Source organism: Odontesthes bonariensis, chromosome 3 (assembly GCF_027942865.1).
Source record: "Odontesthes bonariensis isolate fOdoBon6 chromosome 3, fOdoBon6.hap1, whole genome shotgun sequence".
In the NCBI taxonomy this organism is placed as follows: domain Eukaryota; kingdom Metazoa; phylum Chordata; class Actinopteri; order Atheriniformes; family Atherinopsidae; genus Odontesthes; species Odontesthes bonariensis.
In genome coordinates, this window is record NC_134508.1 from 30,630,339 (window position 1) to 30,652,951 (window position 22,613).

Here is a 22,613-nt window from a genome sequence, read left to right on the forward strand (position 1 = left end):
TATTTGAGATGATGAAGCAGAATTATGACTCACCTCAGTGTTGGTTTGGTTTCTATCAATCAGTTCCTGTACAATAATTTGGGCTTTTTAAACAAACTTCCAGTCATCTTTTGAGAGCTCCTAATCTGCTTCCAAGGCTCAAATAGACGCGAATGGGCTGGTATTAACAGATTTCATACCTGCCATTGTGGTGCACCATGAATTGGAATGAGCCAAACCCCACTCTGGGTCTACCTAACCAAACTACTGTGTCTGAATAATATTAAAACAGAGGTTTGTGCTGACATTGAAAATGACACAAAACAAACAAACGCAGTATTACTGACACAACGGCTCCAAAAGATAAACATGTATGACTGAATAAATGGATTACATGTTCCCCTTGACAAAATAGCTTTCTGCACCTCTGGGATTTTGGAGTTTGCCAAGTGTTGACTGCCACACCTGCTCAAGTGAATAGATTTGGAGCAAAGGAGGGAGGGTGCTGACTGATCTTTAGCGTTTTACAATTAAAAGCAGAGATATTTTCAGATTTGCTATCTATTTACTTCGTTTAGTTTCTTAAAAGAATGTTCAGTATGCTATGAACATAGTCAAATTTTTGTGGGAAGTTTGAGGAAACTACATACCAATCCATGAGGCATGCACTAGCTGTTTTATTTAATTTAAGTATTCAGTCCTTTTAAGTTTGTTGATGTTAGATTGTTTAGCTCACTATGATTAAAGTAACACAGAATCACAAGACCACCGTGCATTCTCTGTGTTTATCAAGATTATTTGAAACTATATAGTTCCTTGTAAATCTGCATTGGCTTCTTTGAGGTGGTGGAGCAGAAATATCAGTTATGAGCTGGCATGTCCATGTGAGATGATGTGAGCAGGGCGCGCTGCAACATGCCTCAGTTACACATACAGTATGTAAAGAACTGTGGGAATTTGACACAGGATGCAGCCTACTGCAGCGAATACATTCTTTGTAGTTCGGAGAACTTCAACTTTGAGTGTCAGGTTGTTGAAAAAATAAACCTGAAGCTGAAAATTGTCCAGCCTGCCAAGGTGCAGAGTTATCTTTCCTTCTCTGTGACAGTTGTGAGATATAACCTGTCATATGCATATGTTATACATAAAACAACTCATCAGACTAAATCAACTTTCCTCTCAATGCCCTCACATACACCCATACACACTCCGAGTCTGCTGGATGATGCCCCCCTCCACACTGTCTCTTTGAAGTTGGGACCTGGCAGTAAATTCTTGGGCTCTTTTATGCTCATTCCTATTTCGATTAGTGGGGTTAACAAGCCACTGCAGCTCAGGCTAATGAGAATGTACCACAGAGAGGGGTCATCAGAGGTGGGGTGGGGTTGGTGGTGGTAGGGCGGGGCAAGAATGGATGAGTCAGACTCCTTTCTACAGAATATAATGAGATGGATGTGAGTCCTAAACATGCGAGTTACACTGACATCTCAAAGAATAAGTCAACAAAATTTTGAAATTTAAAAGACAACAAATTGAAAACTCATAATGGACTTATCTCTTCCATATCAAGCACATCATTGCTTTTCATAGTTGATGAGTTTGTACTTACCTTGGTTGAGTCAAGTCACACACACGCAGCCCTCCCCCTCACTAACATGGGGGCCTTGTGTGTCCAATCCTGCTGGGGACAGATGGGCAGACAGAGAGGGGGGCCTCATTAAGGCAGGATGTACCAGGATGCAGTAAAACCTCTACTTTCCTCTACTCTCATTCCCCCTCTTTTCTTCCCTGTGCTCATTCACAGCACACAGCGCTTTTGGAGATCACAACCAGATGGAAAGGAGATAAAGTTGACTACTTTGGTGACACAGCCTTCTTATGGTTGTTGCTATGACGCATCATAGTGACCTCCAATTTCCTGTTCAGTTAGGCTGGATATACGAATGACTCTCAAATGTGAGACAGTATAACTGGGAGAAAAACAGTATTCACACCATTAGTATCTGTTAATACATTGTTCTAGAAAAACTCTCAAATGGAAATAGATTACTTTAACTGACTGCATGTATTATAACTGACTCACAGCTGACTGTGCAGAGTCAGTTATGATCAAAAAGTATTAGTGCAGCAATGTTATACAGAGGCAGAATTTGAATTTTTGATTTTAGAGGGGTGATGATGATGGAGGTAGAGAGGGTCTTTAGCTTTATAATACACCTACTCCAAAGCACAGTAAAGCACAAATGTGTTTTGCAGTTTCATATTGTCATCTTCATGATATGGATGTCCTAAAAATATGATGCAACTGACCAAAATTGTGACTCATCTCACTTGTGAAAAAGTCAAGAATGAAGGCGCTCTGGACTTGGTGGGCTGCTCTAACAGTGCTCTGGCATAGGCCCTAGAGTCCAAAACAATGTGAATATGTTGTTTTCTTTTAGGTTCCCAGTTTTGACCTAGTCTGAAAGAAAACGTGTAATAGGTGGGGTTGTCACCATATTCAAAATGTCCCATTACAGTAAAGGCCCAAAAAGTATGAGTTGGTAATGTTTTTCATTGACTGTTATTTTGTAGACGGAAGCATTCAGGTGACATGATGACATGATTTGAATCTGTAACAATGTATTCTTGAATAAGTCTAACCATACATTTTGTTTCGTTGTTTTGTTTTTTTTATTTAAATCCAAACACATTTGTATTAATATCTAAATCTGACCATAACCTAGTTACCATAACCACAACTTAGTTGGAAAATATTGGGTTAGATAAGACTCAGACTTGGATGTCTTGTATTAAAGTTCATGGTGTAATTCCATTGTCCTTGCTTTCCTACCTCCTTCTATGTGTTTTGGAAAATTTGATATGCAACGTCATATTTGTGACAAATTCATGCAATGCAAAAAAATACGGAAGTTACACTTTGCAAAGGAAAACTTTGAGTCTTGAACGTATAGTCATTATAGAGTTTTTGATAATGCTCGACAGTTTCACATAAGGCAAAATGTATACATCTACAATTTTGTAAGGCATACATAGGCATTTAATGAATGTGGAGCCCAGACAGGTTTTTGAATCCTCATTCATCCTCATTGACATCGTTCCAGCTTGTTGCTGTAAGTGGTCACTAAATACTTTAACCATTTTTGGTATTTCAATGAAAATTTGAAATTCTTAAGGTTTCTTGTTTATTGCAGCTACTTCAAGCATATGAAGTAAAGACAGATTTGAATCACCAACATCAACAATGTATGAAAATGTCTGTACCATCACTGATCGCATGTAGACCTGGATATTATCTATGAAAACAGTGTAATGGAAATTACTCTGGCCCCAGGGGGTCCTTTTATGCACATAAATGTTTTGAGAGGGTCAAACACTGACAGACCAGTCAGAGTCTTTCTCATGACTGTACCACAGAGGTTAAATGTCCTGACCAGGAGGTCAAGCCATCATTTAACAAACACAACCAACCCCATCCTGTGCAGGTCACATGTTGGCATGGAGATTGGCTGTGATGGCTGGCCAAGTGAGCAGACAAATGAGGAAATGATGGGATATGGGGGGGCTGTTTGTCTTGTCTCCATCCCTCCCCTGCTGTGTCTGTGGTTGTCTGTGGTGTTGTCCTAATCAGGCCAGTCGGCGCTGACACAGAGCAGACTGCACTGCAGTACTCCATGGCCCTCAGTCTCAAAGTATCCCAGTTCCTGTCAGTCTTGTGAAGCAGAGCAGGGAAAAAAATCCTTTCCCAAAACCTGACATAGGTATCGAAATGTGATATGATATAGGTATGTCTTTTACTCCATTTTTTTAAGTCCTCATTTCCTGTTCCTTATCCTGTCTTCTCCCAATTACTGCCTTTTTCTTTCCCACCCCCCACCCGCCATAAAAAAAGAATATTCTAAGTGTGAGACAGATGTTCCCTTTAGGTGGATTTACAGACATGAAGCTTCCAAGCTTGTTGCTCGCAGCTATGGAATGAACATTGATCTATCAAGAGAGAAAGATTACGTGGATGTGAGAGGAGGGTAAATCTTTCGTTCTTCAATATGTGGGTTTAATTTAATCAACCAACACCGTGGGGCAAATAATGGGGACGAGTGGAGGGGTAAGCAGGGGCAGAGACAATGGACATCATGGTAATAATGATAATTTAATTAAAAGGTTACTCACCTACTCAGTCACTCAAGGGAGGAGATGAACACTGCTGCAAGAGATGCATCTTCGAGTCATTGAGACCTATCACAGTATAGCCTAATTGCGGCCTCTGTCTCTTGATGTGTGTGTGTGTGAGTATAATGACAACAAGGGGATCGGAGCCTCAAACGCCTTCCAGGGCTCCACTCCTAATTGGTTAATTAATCCTCACAGAGCTCGTCTGCAGAGCTAGGGGCACCCAGAGTAGAAAAGGAGGGAGAGAGGTAAGGATAGAAAGCTGGAGGGATATGGGGGACTGAGTGAGACGGAAAGGAAAGCAAGTTTGACAATGACATAAGTAGTGTGAGAGCAAAGATTATCCCTCAAAGCACCACATGTTTCTCACTAGGTTTTAAGCATTCTGTTCCTTTGAAGAAATATCTGTTTAGTTCCACATTTTGACAGAGTGGATCATTTTAGGTTTTGATCATGATGGTATAGTATAAACTTTTTTATTTATATTTTTGCTCATAAATTCCTTTACCCTCCTTAACTCCATGCTTAAACCCTCTTTGGTCTCATTTTTGTCTTTAGTCTCCTCCTCTTTCTGTTATGCAGAGATGGGTTACAGCAGGCCAGAGGGAAGGGCAGCCATGTATAGTGATTGTCTGGGTGATACTCACTGAAAGAGACAAGTATGTAATTTGCCCTTAGATGCAGCATAACACATACTCTGTTCTTGCATAATATGGTGGCTACACAAGGTAAAATAAGGAGTGTAAAAAGTCTAAATGGGTTTGGACTGTATTAAATATAATTCATGCACAAAAGAAAGTGGGAATATTTCAGTTTTGCAAAAGTTCCTAAGTGAGAAGAACTGTACTGTTGTAGCAAGTCGCTGTTTATTTTGACCGTTTCCTTCAGGCAAAGTTATATTTTCAGTGTTGCTTCTCTGTTCTTTAGTGTTTTTTTTTGCATTTGTCTTTTTATAAACAACATTGCATGAAAACTATTGCAGAATTTCATAAAACTCAAAGCAGAAGCAGAACACGGAAAAGAATCAAAAGAAAATGTAGGTGTCGATCCAATTTTTTTTTCTTGAAATGTCATGGCAATGATTTGGTGGATACTCTCTGAGTGGCCCTTTAGCATGTATTTATTTATAAAAACTTTAGTTTGTGATCTTCTTGGCACAAAAAAGATACACATTCTCATTTTTTCTTTAGCCAGCAGTCACTTGTACTACAGAGGTTTAGGGAGAACATCTGGGTTTAGCAAAGCGTACCAAAAAGCGCTGCCAACCATATTTATCAGGATTGCATGATTTTCAAAGTGTGATAACTCATGTTTTGAGTGTCATTGCACTTGTGCTAATTCCTCGAAAAACAACATACTGCTGATTTTTGTGTTTACGACTTGAGCTTTCGAAAATGACTTCATATTCACAGACACTGGAGTCAACACACACGGTACAGGCTCACACACATACACACTCAGAGAAAGCAGTGTTAGTTTGGATGTACCAGGAATGTGCAGCCTGCACACAATCTGTCTTTGACACATACACACATACACAAACACATAGTGATGCACACTGGGGGATGTAATTAGTGTGCAGTCTTCTATTTGTGAACAGGTTCAGTGATTACAGGTAAAAAAAAAATTGATTTCTGAGAGAGCGTGTACACACTCTTTTATTCCGACTCGCACTTCAGTTAAAACAAACAACACGTAATGAGACAGTTGCTACACATAAAGCAGTGTAAATACAATACTGTGCTGTGAACCATTTACCATAGACAAGCACCACAACCCATACAGTAACTGCAATACTTGAAAAGACAAAACTTTATCACAAACATGCAGTTTAAGTAATTTAATCACAAGCTTCCATCTTATAAAACAATGTCTTTGTATGAAACGGACTAAGTAACTTGGCATGGTGCTCACTAGAGAATCCCTAAATTGTTCAGGAACACTTTTATTTGAAGTCCTTACCCAGATCTTCTGCTATCCAGGTTGTGAGTATGACACATAAATCCTGCCAGCCTCGGCACGCTCATCACTGACACGCCGCTGCACCATAAATCAACCATCAACCGACTAACCACCAATGATACTGTTTTCAATTTTACGCTGTGATATAAAGTCTTTGTCTTGGGCTTTAGTTACATAGAAAAACTTACTTTACTCACAAGCTTTGTTTATTTATTCTACTTAAAATCAAGATACTCATTTACATGCAAGGCCTCTTTCTTATGCAATCAGACTTTTCCCCCTTAAAAGTAGGTCAGTAATACCAGTTCTACCTAGCCTGGCTGACGCGTCCACATCTCGATGAGATGGTGGTCTGGGAACTAGGTGTGCATTTTCTCGTATTTGAGGCGTGGTTTATGAATGTCTAGAGCCGTTTATTGGGCGCTACGAATGTCTATCAAATGGCGTCTGGTTGTTCCCATGCTGCTTTGCGCACGATTCATAGCCAATTGTATCAGTTATACCAGATGACGACAGAAATTCGACGAGGAAGAAGAAGAAAAAAAAGTAAAATAAGAGTAAACTTGCGCTCTAAGCTACTTAAAACACTTTCCAAGGCTGCATCGAACGGTAACGTTGTGTCCGCTGCCATGTTGTATTAACACTCTACAAGCTTCGGTGTAGCGCATAGACGACGTCATCGTCTTGCTGCCCCCCCCCCCGTTCTGTGATTGGTTCCCAAACTCTGGCAAAAATAAGGGCGGTGGTTTCCAGGCTGCCTTTGCAGTGAGAATGAAATCGCGCGCAAAGCAGCATGGGAATTCCCAGGCTAAGTTCTACCAGCATTTTGAAGAATTATTTTTTTCACTACAACAACTTTTTTTTCTTTTTCTCATAGTGTCTGTGTCATAATGACAATGAATTCTGTGGGATACTATTTGCCGTATTTTAACTCCTATTTTATTTTCTCCTATTTTAGGATCTGTTTCCATCTTGCCAGACCATAGTCCTCTGATTCATTGCTCAGAAAAATCATTGAATTTTTATTAAGAATCTGAACGCTCTTGCCTGTTTACCAGAAAAACAAAACAAAATTAGGTATTACTGTTGCCTTGCTACTTTGTGTAGTAATGAGGGGTATAAAAACAGTTGCATTACTACTTTACCATGATCATCAAAATTCTATTTTGACCAAGTATCACTCCTTCTCAGTCCACTCCCATAAATCCAGTTTGCACAGCAAGCTATTTTCTGCTTCACAAACTGACATATCCTTAGAAGCTCAGTAACACCTACAGCACTCATGTTGTCAGAAGTACATGTGCAGGGCTGCTTTAAAGAAATTAACTGTCGGCATTTTACAATTATCCACTGTAATTGAACTGACATCGACTGATTATGTGAGGAAATCATATTAAGCTATGATTTTAGAGATATTTCTGGGCAACTTCTTTCAGTTACATGGAATTACACAATACAGGGCAATTTGTATTCATCTGATAACATTTTCAATACAGAGAGTTGTTGCTCCAACGCCCTTGATCTTATCTCTTATTTGACTCTTGTTCAAAGATTCAACCCCAGCACCAGTTCCACAGTCTAGGCAGGTAGTGTCCAATGTAACTATTTTTGTCTGTGGTAGCTGAGATCTAAAATCTTCAGTGAGCTCAAGCCATAGTGGTGCACCAGAAAACATGGCCCAAGTCAAATCAATTGTTCGTCTTGGACGTGTCCGGCCTGAGGCAAAGACAAGCACAGCACCAAGCAGATTGTATATGACATTGCAGAGCTCCAAATGAACCCAAAATGGACACACACTGACCACCCAGGCAAAAACTTTGTGTGTGTGTAGTGTCAGTCACCAAGTAGTAGATGATATGTACAGACACACTTAGGCACATATGTTTCACGTAGACATGTCGAACATTATTTGTTTGTTTTGTTTGTATTCTTTCCTCTTACAGTCATTCTCCCTTAAGCCCTCCCTAGTTCAGGTCAGGGATGTTAAAATAAAACACATGTAGACCATATAAATACCAGAAAATAAAAGCAAGCAGAATGACCAGTTGTCATGTTGCTACTTTGGGAGAAACTGGAGAATCACATATTCCAGTGATTTTTACAAAAGCAAAAGGCTAAAATGTGAATCTTGTCAAAATGCTCCACTTTCATGAGTGTTGGTGAGCATGTGTGTATGTGTGTTACAGAGATTAATGTTGGTGTTCCACTTATGTGTGTCTGAGGGTGTCGCCTTGTTTCTTCAGACATCAAAGAACAAGGCGAGGAGTGTCAGAAGTCATTTGGCCACGATAGAGCCACACGGCACGCTGCCATTCACTTCGAATCAGCTCACACACTGAGAGATCCAGCTCAGCCTGCAGGGCATTGCCACTACTTCACTCTCACACACATACACACACACGCACACACCTACACTACCTCATCCTGCCTCTCAGACACACCAAACACAAGGTTCCTAACACGCCTCATCATCCAGCCCCTGGCCACCCCTCTTGACCTGCCCAGAAACACATATCCCTAAAAGAAATGTACATAGTGACACCTAAAAAACTATATACCCATGCTGACACACGTGGATGTCAGGAAACACACATTCAATACACATGCGCATGCACCAGACAAGCACTGTCGCTCCAATTTATTGTCCTTCTGTCCTCCACCATCTCTGAGATTTATTTCCTTCCCCACTGACTTTGCTGTCTCCCTCCTTCTGCTCTTCTCTCATCTCCTTCCCCCCTCCCATTCAGAGATTTCAGAGAAAATAACTGAGGGCCAGATTAGAGGTTGGCTGCCTCTTTGCATTACCAGCAAAGATAAATATTCCCAGGATGACTCCCATTGCCTGAGGGATGTTTATGTGTGTACATGCTGCTCTCCCTCCCAAACTACACGCACACACACACCGACCAACACACAAACATTTGCACACACTGACACATGTATAAGAGCACATGTGCAATTTCATACATGCAATCTGGGGTGTTTCTGCTTTGCTCAGAGTGACAGAGTATATTGAGCAGAGGAAGACCACCAGCATCTGTCTGCCTGTTGCTGGCTGCAACTCACCTGTGTAGTTGTGTGTGTGTGTGTGTCTACATGAGGCAGGTGATGAATGCCAACAGCTGCTTTGTGATGGCACTATCACTGGCTGAAGAACAAGATCCTAAAGGCAGTTTCCTAATTTTACCAATAACAATGTGATTTGGTTGAATGGCAGTCAAGTAAAAATTTCAAAGATAATGATTTTATTTTTCTGACTTCTCAGAAGTTGTTTCTCTTTTTAACTTTATCAGTTAAAAGATTTTCATGACATCGTAAAGTGTAAAAGGTTAAAAGTATGTGTAATCCACCATATATGTATCTATTTCTATATATACTGTATATAGATATAGATATATATAGAGAGAGTTAATAGCTTAAAAGACATCATTACTAAGAGACCTAGCTGAGCTGAGAGAGAAGGATTGTAATAGGATATCAAATATAAACAGGTGTTCTGATAAAGAATGTTTATTTCTGTCTAAAATCAGTTTATCTTTTCAAAAATCTCAACCACAGAGGGTGTTTCTGTATAACTCAGTGCTAATAAGATGCTATATGCATATAATGTTTTAGATAGTTTAATTAAATTTTACTTCTGAAACACAGGTATTAATGCTGCATTATGTGCCCCCCCATTCTAACAAAGAAAATATGTAATAGCTACGTTTTTCAACATATTCACAATGTAGAAGAAGTGTCATTAAAGAAAGAAAAATGGTCATATAGTAATGTTTTTTTTTGCCTGTTGTTTTGTTTAGGGTAATGTTCAGACAGCCTATCTCCAATTTGCAGTGTATCATCACTATCTAATCCTGTTCACTTTATAAGCAGGTTCCATGATATGCATGATGTAAATATGTTCAAATTTGAAAAGCAAAACAAAGGCATGTAGTTTATCTTGAGACCTGAAACTATAGGAATCCATTTTTGAACATATGGAACAGTTACAACTTTTGAGCCTTTAACGTGAAACAGTCATGTTTTGTGCTGTAGGCCAACACAGGCCTGTCTATTACACATTCTGGTGTAAGACTGTGTTGTACTTTTGCATTTATGTTAGTGCTTGAAACAGCAGTGGCATTAGAGTTCGCCTTGTAAGAGTCTCCCTAGACATTACATGTTCACGAGTAAACTTGGAATTCCTCAATAGCTTATTTACTTTGCTTACTATCCCACCTGCTCAGAACACTTAGAGAGGTGAGGTCCAGAAAAGAGTGAATCTAAAGGCTTTTTCTTGAGAAAATGTGAAGGCTGTATTTAATTTCTGATACTGCCAGTTATATAAACTCATTGTATTTTACTTTAAAATGGCTTAAATTATTAATAAAACTGGATGAGAGCATATTACTTTTGTAAAATCTTCTAGAAATAAATATTAGATACTTTATCATACTGCATGACATGCCAGCTCTGAGTTACAGCAGTACTTTAACAGATAAGTCAAATTCAATGTGAAACTTTAAGTTAAATCCTACTCTGGTCTCTTTCGTGTCACCACCAAAACACCATGATGTGGAAGCATAATTCATACTTTGGTATCTTTTTTACCTCAGTAGGGCATCTCCTAAGGAAATTTAACCTCACAATCCAGACTGTCTTTGCTGTTTTGCCCAAAATGAACCAACATCTTTGTCATGGCATCTCCTCAGAGCAGTAATTACATGGAAGAGGAAGAGTTGGCAGGACTCCGTTGTGACCCAGTGCGGGAGACCAAGAAGATTTCAACCATACTTTGACTTTTCAAAGCACTGGTGGGATCTCATCACAGGTCAACAAGGACATGTGTGGCTCCACAGGCGGCAGACTATGCTACAATGTCTCTGTGTATCTTCCTCTTTTTCTTAGACATTTTTTCACTTATAGAAATAGTTATCAAAGCAGCAAAGTCTTGATTATAAACAAGTGTGAGGGAAGAAAAAAATAGCCTGATGTTGTGAGAAGCTTTTAGATCTTTTAAGCTGTCTTTTTTGATCAGTTGGTGGCGTGAGTGCTGCTACTGTTTAGCAGAGTAGAACAGAGAATGATGAGACATGTCAGAACAAGACGGATATTTTCAAGCTGCACATTTTTGTCCTGCTGGAGACTTCGGTCTGTCTGTTTGGACAAAGAACTGAACACACACATGCACAAACAGAGGCACCCTCGTGCATGTGTACATTCAGACTTAAACACACTTATACTCACTCATGTAATCATACACTCATGCTTCTATTTATTCTCATTGATGCATGTACAAATGAAGAGAAATGCACCACACATACATAGGGATTTGCTATTAAGGACAACAATAAAATTTTACAAAATACAACTCCTTTTTTTCAGGAGTGGACATGCTAGCAACTTAACTCCAAGGTGCTTAGAGATATTCAAAAACACCCAAGAGCTACGTCTCAGACTCTAACAGCCATATAGCCAAATAGTCATATTAAATGTTAAGAATCATGATAGTACAGTTACAAAAAGATTGAACAAGTTTGACAGGTTTCTTTAAGGGTTGCCAAGAGAAGGCCATAGAAGAATGGAGATGTATGACAATAATGCACAGCTCAATGTTTGGCAAAAGCCCAACACAGCATATCTGCACAAGCACCATATACCAACTGTGAAGCACAGTGGTGGAAAGATGATCATTTGGGCTTGTTTTGTGGGCACTGGGCCTCGGCACCGTGAAGTCATCGGATCAACCATCTGTTTACGAAATTATTCGAGAGTCAAATGTGAGGCCATTTGCCCAACAACAAAAGCTTGACCATATTTGAGCTATACAACAGGACAACAATCTCAAATACACCAGTAAATCTACGACAGAATGGCCTACAAAAACATTAATGAAGTTGATTGTATGGTTTAGTCAAAGTCCAGACTTTGACCATTTTAAATGCTGTGGTAAGACCCTAAAATAATTAAGCTGCAAACCCAAATGAACTGAAGCAACATTGTAAAAAAGAAATGGGTCAAAATTTCTCCCTAAAGATGTGACAGAATGATAACTTCATACAGAAAACAAGAACTTTAAGTTACTGCTGTTCAAAGTGATTTAGTACTTATTTTTCAGACACTGTTTCAGTCATTTAGCTGATTAAAATAGATTGTGACACAGTATATGTCATATGTTGCTGCTCATCTGAGATCGTATTTGTCTCGTTTTAAGACCTTGTAAGAACCAGATAATTATTTTCTATCATGTCATGATCTATAAAACCTTAGGATTTGTATGTAGGGGGTCACAAAAACTACAGCAAGTAGGAATTTTACTTTTATTTTCAGTCATTGTTCACCATGTGTATAGATTTAGGAATGACAAACAAGGTGGTTGGACTGAAAAAAACATGGTCCTGGCTTGGTTAGTGATGACTTTCACCCTGTTTGCAAACTACACAAATGTGAGACAGGCATGAATTAAATGGAATAAAAGAAATATACTTCAACGGAAACACATTAACTTGACAGTCACGCTCATAACACTCATTCAGAAACATACTCACAAACACCCACATTGTGCATCTCCTGATATCTCCAGACCCATTTCGCAACAAATGTGTCACCAACATCCCATTCTTATTTCCCCTGTTATGAAACTCCTTATCGATCTTTGTGTAATTAGTATAATGTAATATCTAGATACATACTAACTTCAACCTTTATTTCTTAAGGAATGAAGAGCACTGCATCAGTTAAGAGAATGCCTTGATAAGTTAGATACCCCTGTTTCTCACCAAACAATCAGATAGTATACAGCAGCAGTTCTCTGAGTGTAAACATGCTGAGATATGAGCTTTATCGCCCTCATATCACTGACATCTGGGATCCCTCAGCTCTCTCTCCATCTCCCCTGTGCTGTTCACGTTCTCTTTTTGTTGCTTTGACATGCCACTTTATCCAGCAGTGGTTGCATCAGCAGATTTGTTGTCCATGGCCGTCATGCTGCTTTAGCTTCTTCTCTTTTAAAAAAAAAAAAAAATCCTGAATAGGCAGGTGCATGTTAGTATACACACAAACACACTTTTATGATGTGCTCACTCACTGCTACTTAGTCTCAACCACACAAAAATAAATACATTCATGTAAGTAAGGCAGAAAGGGACTGAAAGCTTTTAGTTTGAGTTGAAGGGATGTGTCAGTATCTAACAGTGTTAAAAAAAAACACAGCTCACTAGAGCTAACATTTGGGATTGTATTCAAATGTCGGTTTACCTGATTTAACCACGCCACACTTTCCAAAAATACAGTCAAGATATTGGTGTCAGGTCATTATCATTTCCGCTGAAATCATATTCAAACTTGTAACATTTGTCACTGCATTTTTTCTAAGTCTGCTTAATCGTTAATAGAGAAACATAATTATTAAGACAAGCGTTCTGAATTGAGATGTATAAGACTTATTGTTACATTCTTTCTTCACTATGCTGTCTGAATCTAAATGAAACCACTAGAGAGAAAATAGTTTTGCTGTGTCACTTTCATAGTCTCGCTGCTTTTCTCGCTGTGTTGTTTAAATAAGAAATACACCAACCTGACAATGGATACTGACACCTTTCATCACAACCTTCTCTCTTTATGCAACAACAGCATCGTGGCCGGATGCCATGGGTAGGTACTGTAAACATCACTGCCTTTCGCTCCCTCCCTCCAACACAATAGCGTCCAACATAATTGAAGCATGCAAGTTTGTGGCTGCCATATGCCAAACATGAGCTGGATAAATTGCTGGAAAGGAAGGAATGAGTAAAGTAGAAAATGGTTGTTCTGATTAAATCATCGGAGTGATTCTCTGAAATTTTGTAAGATAAACCATTTTATGATGCTTTGTTTTATTCTTTGGTGTATATTAAATTGGCTAACCCTGCTTTATTTGTCATTCAGTAAGATTAAGCTCTTTGTCAAACTACTTTTCATGTAAGTGTTACAAGTTACTTAAATATTTCCTTTCCCTGTTGGCGATGAGTGCATCTCCTTCTCTGTACACTATCCTGCACCCAGCAAACAAGTCTGGACAGCTTTGTATCTCATCCCTCTTTGGATAAACACAGGCAGGAAATGAATGTGGTTTTACAATGATTCACTCCATACTGGAAGCATTTGTTGTCAAAGAAATCCATTCAAAGCAGCTTTGGCTTCACATGTTTACTATTTTCTCTTGCTTTGAAAGATATGTATCTTTTCATTTGGCTGTTTCCTACCTCTAAAATGCACCTTACTGGGGACATTTAGAGTTTTGCTCACTATCTTGGGTAGTCATGTCTGCTGCTTATTATTTTTTCAGTGAGCACTCTTAACTACCGTTTGCTGTAGTGAAAATGCTGCAAAAACAACCTCTCCCTCTCTGTCCCTCTTTCATGTTGTTCTGATCATTTTTTATACTATTATTTGTCTTTCTGACTTAATTTTTCCACAGTATACCATATTTCTATATCTCTTTTCTGTTCTGCTATTAATGGAAAGTCAAAATGCCTCAGGCCAAAGCCTAAGCCATGAAGTACAGCTGGTTAGGGACTGTCGACCAGAGTAATGAGCTTTACCTTTAGCTGAACCATAAAGGCTGGTTCCTGCCCATGGGCATTACTGCTCTGAAGTGAGGACAACACACATGCACATATGTACTTGACATCCCATCCCATCCATCCCCTGGTCGTAATAAATATTACTTTCTAGCTTTAACATGTTTCCTCTCATTATGTACAGTTCAAGACGAAGAGATTTGTCGTTGCTATTGTCACCTGTTTGAGACAGAACGCCCACAGAGTTTGCTCTGTGGTCAAAAATAGTTTTAAGGTTTTCAAATTATTAAATGAACTTGCTCTGATTGAAACAGCAACTTTACTTGTCATGCGCTTAACGTTCTACAGCTTAAAGGTGACTTTTTAGCTTGTATTTTCAAACTTTATGCTGAATGTGGAATTGTCAAAAATGTTGAACTGTCTCCATGAAAATTTGAGCTGCTCCGTGGCTTTTACTGCATATGTGTGCATCCTTTTATTGCCAATATTCATAAAAATCTATGCAAATAGTTTCTTGCTTATCTGTACGCTTTTTATGTTTATGTTCATATTTTTAACATTGTCATCGAATTATTATGTTAGTTAAGGTTCAACTAATTGAAGCATGTTTCAGCTCATTTTGGTTTAATATTTGGTTTTACAGTTTTCGGTTTTTCTCTTTTCTTCCGTTTTCACTGCTTTCATCATTCTTGTTTGCATCTGTTATAGTTTTCTTCAACAAAGCACCAGAAATAGTCAGCAACTAGTCAGTGAACAAGTAATTACTATGGCGAATAACTGACAGCTGTTCTTTCACACAACTCGAACTGAATGCTTCTGGGGTTTTTTCTCTCTTTGTGTATGTAAATGATCACCTGGCACTGACTTTAAAAACTTTATAAAGCGATATCAGGTCAAAATACTAAGCATGTTTATGAATTCTTTTGTAAGTTCGACCAAAACCGGAATTTTAAAGTGAACGTAAACGTGTTAATCCGACAAAAATTGTAGAAGATCAAATTTCCCAAAACCAAGCCAACTCACACAAAGAATGTCATTGGGGGACAAAATTACTCCTGCAGCTCATCTTTACTCAAATGGGCCAAGATTCTGCACTCATGCTCCAAAGTTCCATCAAGTTTAAGTGTTCTTTAATACAGCCAAATTCCAAATAAAGCTGCTTTTCACATATTTTCTGCTTCTTTTTGTCAGATGGCTAAATATGTCAGAAATTGTGATTGAAATATCAGCGCATTAAGATTTTGTGTCAATTCATGGCTCGTGGCTCAATTCAACTGGATGTAACCGCGGTGACTGACATATGTAGGCTCCGCATGTCCAGTCAGACTGATGATGATTATATTTGGCGATGTTGTAACCAGTGGCCGATAACAACCAATTTTATTTCTTTTAAGGAGAAATGATAGGTTTGCCGATTGATTAAAAAACACACACACATTGCAGAAGAGTATACAAAGCCACAGAAAGTATAGTTTTGAAAATGTATAATATGCCACATTGAAATTTATACTAAACCACTAGAAAATAGTGGACTATTTCTTTGAAGGTGGAAAACAAAAAACACTGTCACATGACCGTGATAAACAATTCAACAAATCTAACAGTTCACTTCATATGACCAGCACCACGTTGATAAAATCCCTCTTTGCAAGAGTCAGATTTTAAGTTATCAGACTGCCCCGTCTGATGTCATATATGCATTCAACAAAAGGTGTTGTCTCATTGGGTCTTGTGATTGCTCTTCTAAGAAGTTCCACATAATTTGCACAGAAAGTGCATGACACCATGAGAAGAAAAATATAAAAAGTGAAGAAAACAAAAATTAGGAATACTAAGGATTTATTTTGTTATGGTTCAGTCAGTATTTTCATCATTTGATAGAAGGAAAATGGTTTCTGTCTTATATAATCTGTCTCGGCTTCAACAAAGACTTGCACTCCTAGCATTAAAAAAATAAAAACAAGATTAGTTTTCAAGATACAAAGACAAAATAATTTTTTCATTCAACAAATGCCTATTGAATCGTTTGAAATGAATAAAGAGATTTCATCCAGAAAAAGTCAGACCTCACAATCGCTTGGTGCTATTTTTGCCTCCCTTCATATCAATGCATGCAGCCACCTGCCGACACCCACACCTGTTACGGTGTTTACTGCTCGGAAGCAGGGGACTGCTCAGTCTGCACTTCGGTCTGCTCGGTCTACACAGCCCGCAGTGATACGAAGGTAGAGAGAAAATAGCACCAAGCTATTGTGAGGTCTGACTTTTTCTGGATGAACGATTTTGTGATGAAAATGTGTTACTCTTTGGAACGCATATTGTTTTGAGAAGCAAGACGCTTAATTTTTTAAACCCCAGCCAACTAGCCGGACTACCTTCGTCAACGCCAAAACGAGGCTGGACCTCGGCTCACAGGACGCAGCAGGGGGTAAGTCAAATTTAATAAATTATATTGCTAATATGGGATGTCATACAGCTTCATGTCAAAAGAGACGAACTATCCCTTTAAGGAATTTAAAGTGTTCGTCATACTTTATTATAGATAGCCATAAAAGGCACATATTGCATCAAATTGCCAAGTCTTAACATATGTATATCCATTCAACATTTCTCTTAATCTGCAGGAGAGTTCAATGGTGTCCTGCTGGGGACAGAGGCTATGCATGCTGGCCGTACCTCCTCACGCCATATCCTGATCCAGGAACAAGGGCGGAGAGGGCATTCCACCATGCACATGCTAAAACAAGGGCACGGATAGAAATCACCTTTGGCCAAATTAAAAACAGGTTCATTACTTAAAGTTTTCAGGCACCATGGCTGACTTCCAACAGAGCCATCTTAAATTAATAGTATACTTCATATTTTATACATTTTGTCTTGTGGACAACTTTTTAGGCTTAGGTTTTTTCTTCCTTGAGTCCCTGCAGGTTCCAGTGCCTGAAAGGACTCAGTTTCTCCTGACACAGTGAGGGACCTGTACAGGGACACATATTTCGATTGATCCTTATTGTTGTGACCTTTGAGTTAGAACTTCTTTTCATAATTTATCATTGACACAGTAGCAGTTTGAGTTAGAGCAACTGTAAGAAGGCTAAATGGACAGAGATGATTTATAACTTTCCACACATTTAGGTCATGGCACCCCACTGTGAATATAAATGCATAAATAAATTTCTAACACTTTGCATGAACCGTACAATAATGACAAGTTTGAGTTCAAGTTGTGTTGAATTGTTTAATCATTACATGTTTCTCAAGCTGTGGAGAGAAAACAGAATTAAATACAGTTCACACCACAAAATTCTCCTTTATCTGAATTTATACTAACATGCCACTCCAGATTCATAATCTCTAGCTTGATCTTTTTTATTTTCAGTTTGGTTTGGCTACTTACCACTCTGAAATATGTTCCTGTACTTTGTTTTCTCCTGCTGCCAGGTACGCTTTTGGCTGTTAAGATTGCTCCTGTTGAGATGTAACAGTGAAAAAATAATATGTGGGTCACACACTCACGATAATATAGTCACAAAGTATGATGATGCGTGTCGATTATTGGGTTATTAATAAACTGAGCAGGGCCAGTATGTGTGTGCTGTACATCTCATACAGAGACAATTCAGCATGCTTTATGTAAACACATTATAACACCAAGAGGAGAGCATAAATACATGAGGACAGTGAAATAAACGTGTAACAATTGACAATGGCATGAAACTTACGCATTTAGTCTGTCTGCAGTTGTTTGCCATGCCGTTTCCCTCGCTTTATTGATCACAGCTGTGTTACCATTTCTGGTGATGACACTTTTAAAATCCTCATACAGCTCCATCAGCATTATTTGTTCAGCTGCCGAAGAAATAATAGCTCTTGTCTTGCTCTCCTTTTCTGCCATCTCTGTTTTTCCACCATCCACTCGCCAGGGCTTCTTAGCCAGGCTATGTAAGCCTCGCTTGGATGAGCCTCGCTGAGATGCAGCTAAAATGTCTTCGTGGAACGACTTGAGGCTTAATTGGGAGATGGTTAGTTTAAGCGAGGCTTTCCTGATACAGCCTGGCTTTGTTACTTTCGTGGAACACCCTTCAGCATAGTCCAGACAAGCCATCCTCTTGTTTAAAGAACACTGTAATGGTAGCAGGTGGTTTCTGAGATTCTCTCTTTCATGTTTCATGAATGGGATTCAATTATTACTGTTACATTATCCTCATTTTCAGCCAAGCACACACAGATTCAGTTTATTGGCCTTGGGAATCAGCCATGTGTGGGCCAAAGATGATGAAAAACTCAAAAACCCTGACACACAGACAGATCAATAATCCCCGCTAAACCATAATCCCATTAACAGCAACAACAATGAGCGGCAAAACAACTGACATTCAAGCCCTAACTGTTTTCTGTTGATCCACAAAAACTTTTTGGGATGAAAAAAACCTGAGTAACCAATGAGGCATGCAACATCTTGTTTTCCTACCCCATGAATTTTTATTCAGGTAAACGGGTAAAGAGCACCATGAGTAAAGTACAGTAAATTCTGTGTTTACAGGCCTATTTGTTGTCAGAACAGCTTGTTCTCATTACTGCACTCAGACCTAGGTGAACAAGACTTACTTGTGCATTTGATCAGAGGGGGAGATGCCAGATGCTTTACATTAGATGAGCTGCAGCAGCAACCATCCTGTGTAATTTATCTGTTTTTGTGTCAGAATAAATAAGGAAGAACTCAAGGCTTTTCCTAGTGGTGGACTCTGTGCTTGTTAGAGAATATCAAAGCCTCATCTACAGCTAATCCTCTTTCAGTTAGCTCAGAGTACTAAGACGTAGTGGTTTGGGAAAAATTTGGTCTTGATTTTGTAGCCAAAGTTGCCAGGGTCCAGCAAAGAGACGCATGTTCCCTGAGAAACCAAGACATCTGTTGTCAGTGAGAAGAGAGCCCTGGGAGAAGAGCAGGGATTGTGGGGTCTCAACAATACTGTCCACACCGGCAGTGGCTACAATGCTGTGTAATTGATAAAAACACTATGCATGAGCAAGTGAAGGAGGGGTGTCTGGGTGGCAAGCCAAAGAGGAAGGAAGACAGGCCACCTCGTTCCCACAGGATAAGGGGGAAAAAAAAGGAAAGCGGCAACTAAAATACAGAAAAGGACAGGGGTAATGGCTGTTACTCCTCAACCCCCCTCTCACCCTCCTTTCCTTCCCTCTGGAGCCCTTCCAGACCCAGACTCCAGACTAGCTTCATCCTTGTAATTTAGATTAATTTCTTCCATATTTTCCTCAGGGATTAGGCTGTAACCCCTCCCCCCCAACCACACCCCCAACCTAAAACACAAACACAAATGCATACATGCACACACACACACACTCACACACACACACACACACACACTCAGCTCACCCCCTGCCATAGTTTCTTAATGCTCTCATTATTGAACCACGTTCCCCTCACGTACATCCCCATCCCCACCCCCAAGCTTCACACACACAAACACCAAGAAAAGTAACAACTCCAAATCCAATGAATAGTCTAATGTCATGAAATGATTCCACGGATTATGTGGCTAAAAGAGTTCTGTTATTTTCAGCTTTATTGGTGCAACACTATCAACACTACAGACAGCTTAGCAGTTATTATTACTGTTTTCATACACTGCCCCCATATGTATTTTTAAGCAATGTACAAAGCTACTTTTGAAAAGGCAGTAATTACTGGTCTGAGAGGCTTGTGAAACTACAATGAGGAGGATTTTCCATTTAAGATTGTTTTAACCCTATTTCCCTCATAAGACCATCTGTATTAAAAATAAAAGCTGTGAATAATCATTGGATAATGAAACAGCTTTTTGAATACCACAGCAGTCATTTTTCTTAATGAAGATGCTGTTTGTACGGTGGATAGTATCCTCCTCGCACAATCAAATTTTCCAAGCTTTGTGATTGTTGTTACATACCACACAGTGGTTAAATACCAACTGATCAAACTCTAACTCAAGTGAGGGTTTAATACCACGGAGTCATGAAACCAAGAACTTCAGCACAACATGTAACCGAGTACAGCAAATGCATTTAAGAAATTAATCATGTTGCTCCCATTTCTTGTATTTGATTATCAATGTAATGTTAGTTCGTTTCTCCCTTGTCAAAAAAATTGTCATTATCAATTTCTCTGCATTACGTTACATGTTTTAAGTTAACAACACCTGACGGCCTAGATAAAAACCTGTATATATTGATACAAAGTATCAATACAAAGATAACAAAAAATAAATTAAAAAAAATTAAAAATTCCTAATCTTCCCCAAATCCTGTAAGGCTTTTTGTTCCTAAGGGGACCATCAAATAAGTACTGTTTCAATGTGAATGGCAATGTACAAAACTGTTACTATGCACACAGACAGTTTAAATGTTTATAAAAACAGACAAGAACACAACAATTCTTTGAAGTGATGATGCACAGGAACATTTTGTGTATGGCAAGCATATGGTCACAAATATCATTCAAGCTACTATAACTACTTTTTCTGAACTGATATTCACATTCTTACTGTGAGATCAGGGCACCTCTTCACTCAGAATTCTTAGGTTCAGAAAAGTTTTTCATTCAAAATTCCAAAGTCTTCCAAAGAATAATCTTAACTCATTTCACAGTACTTTAATAGCTATACTAATAGCAAGCTTCAGTGCAGTAAGTATTAAAACCTTTATTTTGTTTGCACCAGTAATGTTGCTATCCTCTCTTCATTCTTGCCTTTTTCATTATTCATGTATCTCTTTGTAACTTGATCTTATCCAGACGCCCGTACGTGATTATAAAGACCAAAACACTGACTTTTAAAAAATCTAATCTACTTCCTGTCTTTACAAAGTTGGAAGCAACTTGAATTCAACTTTTGATTTACATATGAGAATCCACTACTGTCATCCGTCTGACTTGTCGTTTATGACATGGGATGTTAAGCCTATGGTTTAACTCATAAAGTGGTTTCAGTGGTTGGGAACTGCAAGCAAGCGATTAGTCTGACTGCAAACAAGCCTTAATGTACAACAGATTTCAAAGACATTTGCTGATGGGAAGTGGTTGACTTAATGGAAAAGGGTGAAAGTTACATACTGAGTATCTGGGAACATTTTGAGCAAATTTTTGTTCACAATGGTCAGGCCATGTGTAAAAGTGGATACAATGTTCACATTATTGTATGAAACTAACTTTCTCTTTAAATCTCTTTTTATAGAGCTAATGAGAGAAAAGTCACCCTAAGCTCTTATTTTGAAAGCAATTTAAAATAGAAGAACAGAAACAAAGATCCACACTTGAGATTAAAACAAAATAGATCAAATATCAAGTTTGTTTTCATTTTGGGATAATTTTTCTATTTCCCCTCAGCTTAGTCATGTGATGCCATGACCTATATGAAAAGGTCATGCAGTCAGAGCTGGCCTGAACTACAACTACAGTTCAGTGAATCTGGAGTCGACAACTTGCCCTGGGCATCCTAATGAGACGTAAAGATAACATCAGCATGTCTTTTTTTAATTGGAGACTATATCTCCAATTAAAAAGAGTATCCAAGATTCCTTCTTTCCATAAAAGAAGAGGAAGATCTGTAGGTAGTGAGTAAGTTCAACAAGTCTACGCTTGCCTCCATTTCTCAGCTACATTAGGTGTGTCATAGGTGAATTACTCACACTGTCTCCAGGTTTAGACTAATGTGTTTGACCAGTTACCATGTTGCCAAAGTTTAGGAAAACACACATTAAAGAATGACACATGGTGCGCTACAGTCTGACAGTTTTCTAGTGGCACGGCTCATAATACCACAACCGTTAATTACACACCTCTGCCACTCATCTCACCAGCCAGAACTCTGCAAGCTTGCTCAGTGATAATTAACTGCAAAAGAGGATGAAAGTGAATGGGACTTGTGTGTCTGCCAAAACAAAAACCCTGTGATGTGACTGAGTGACAACATG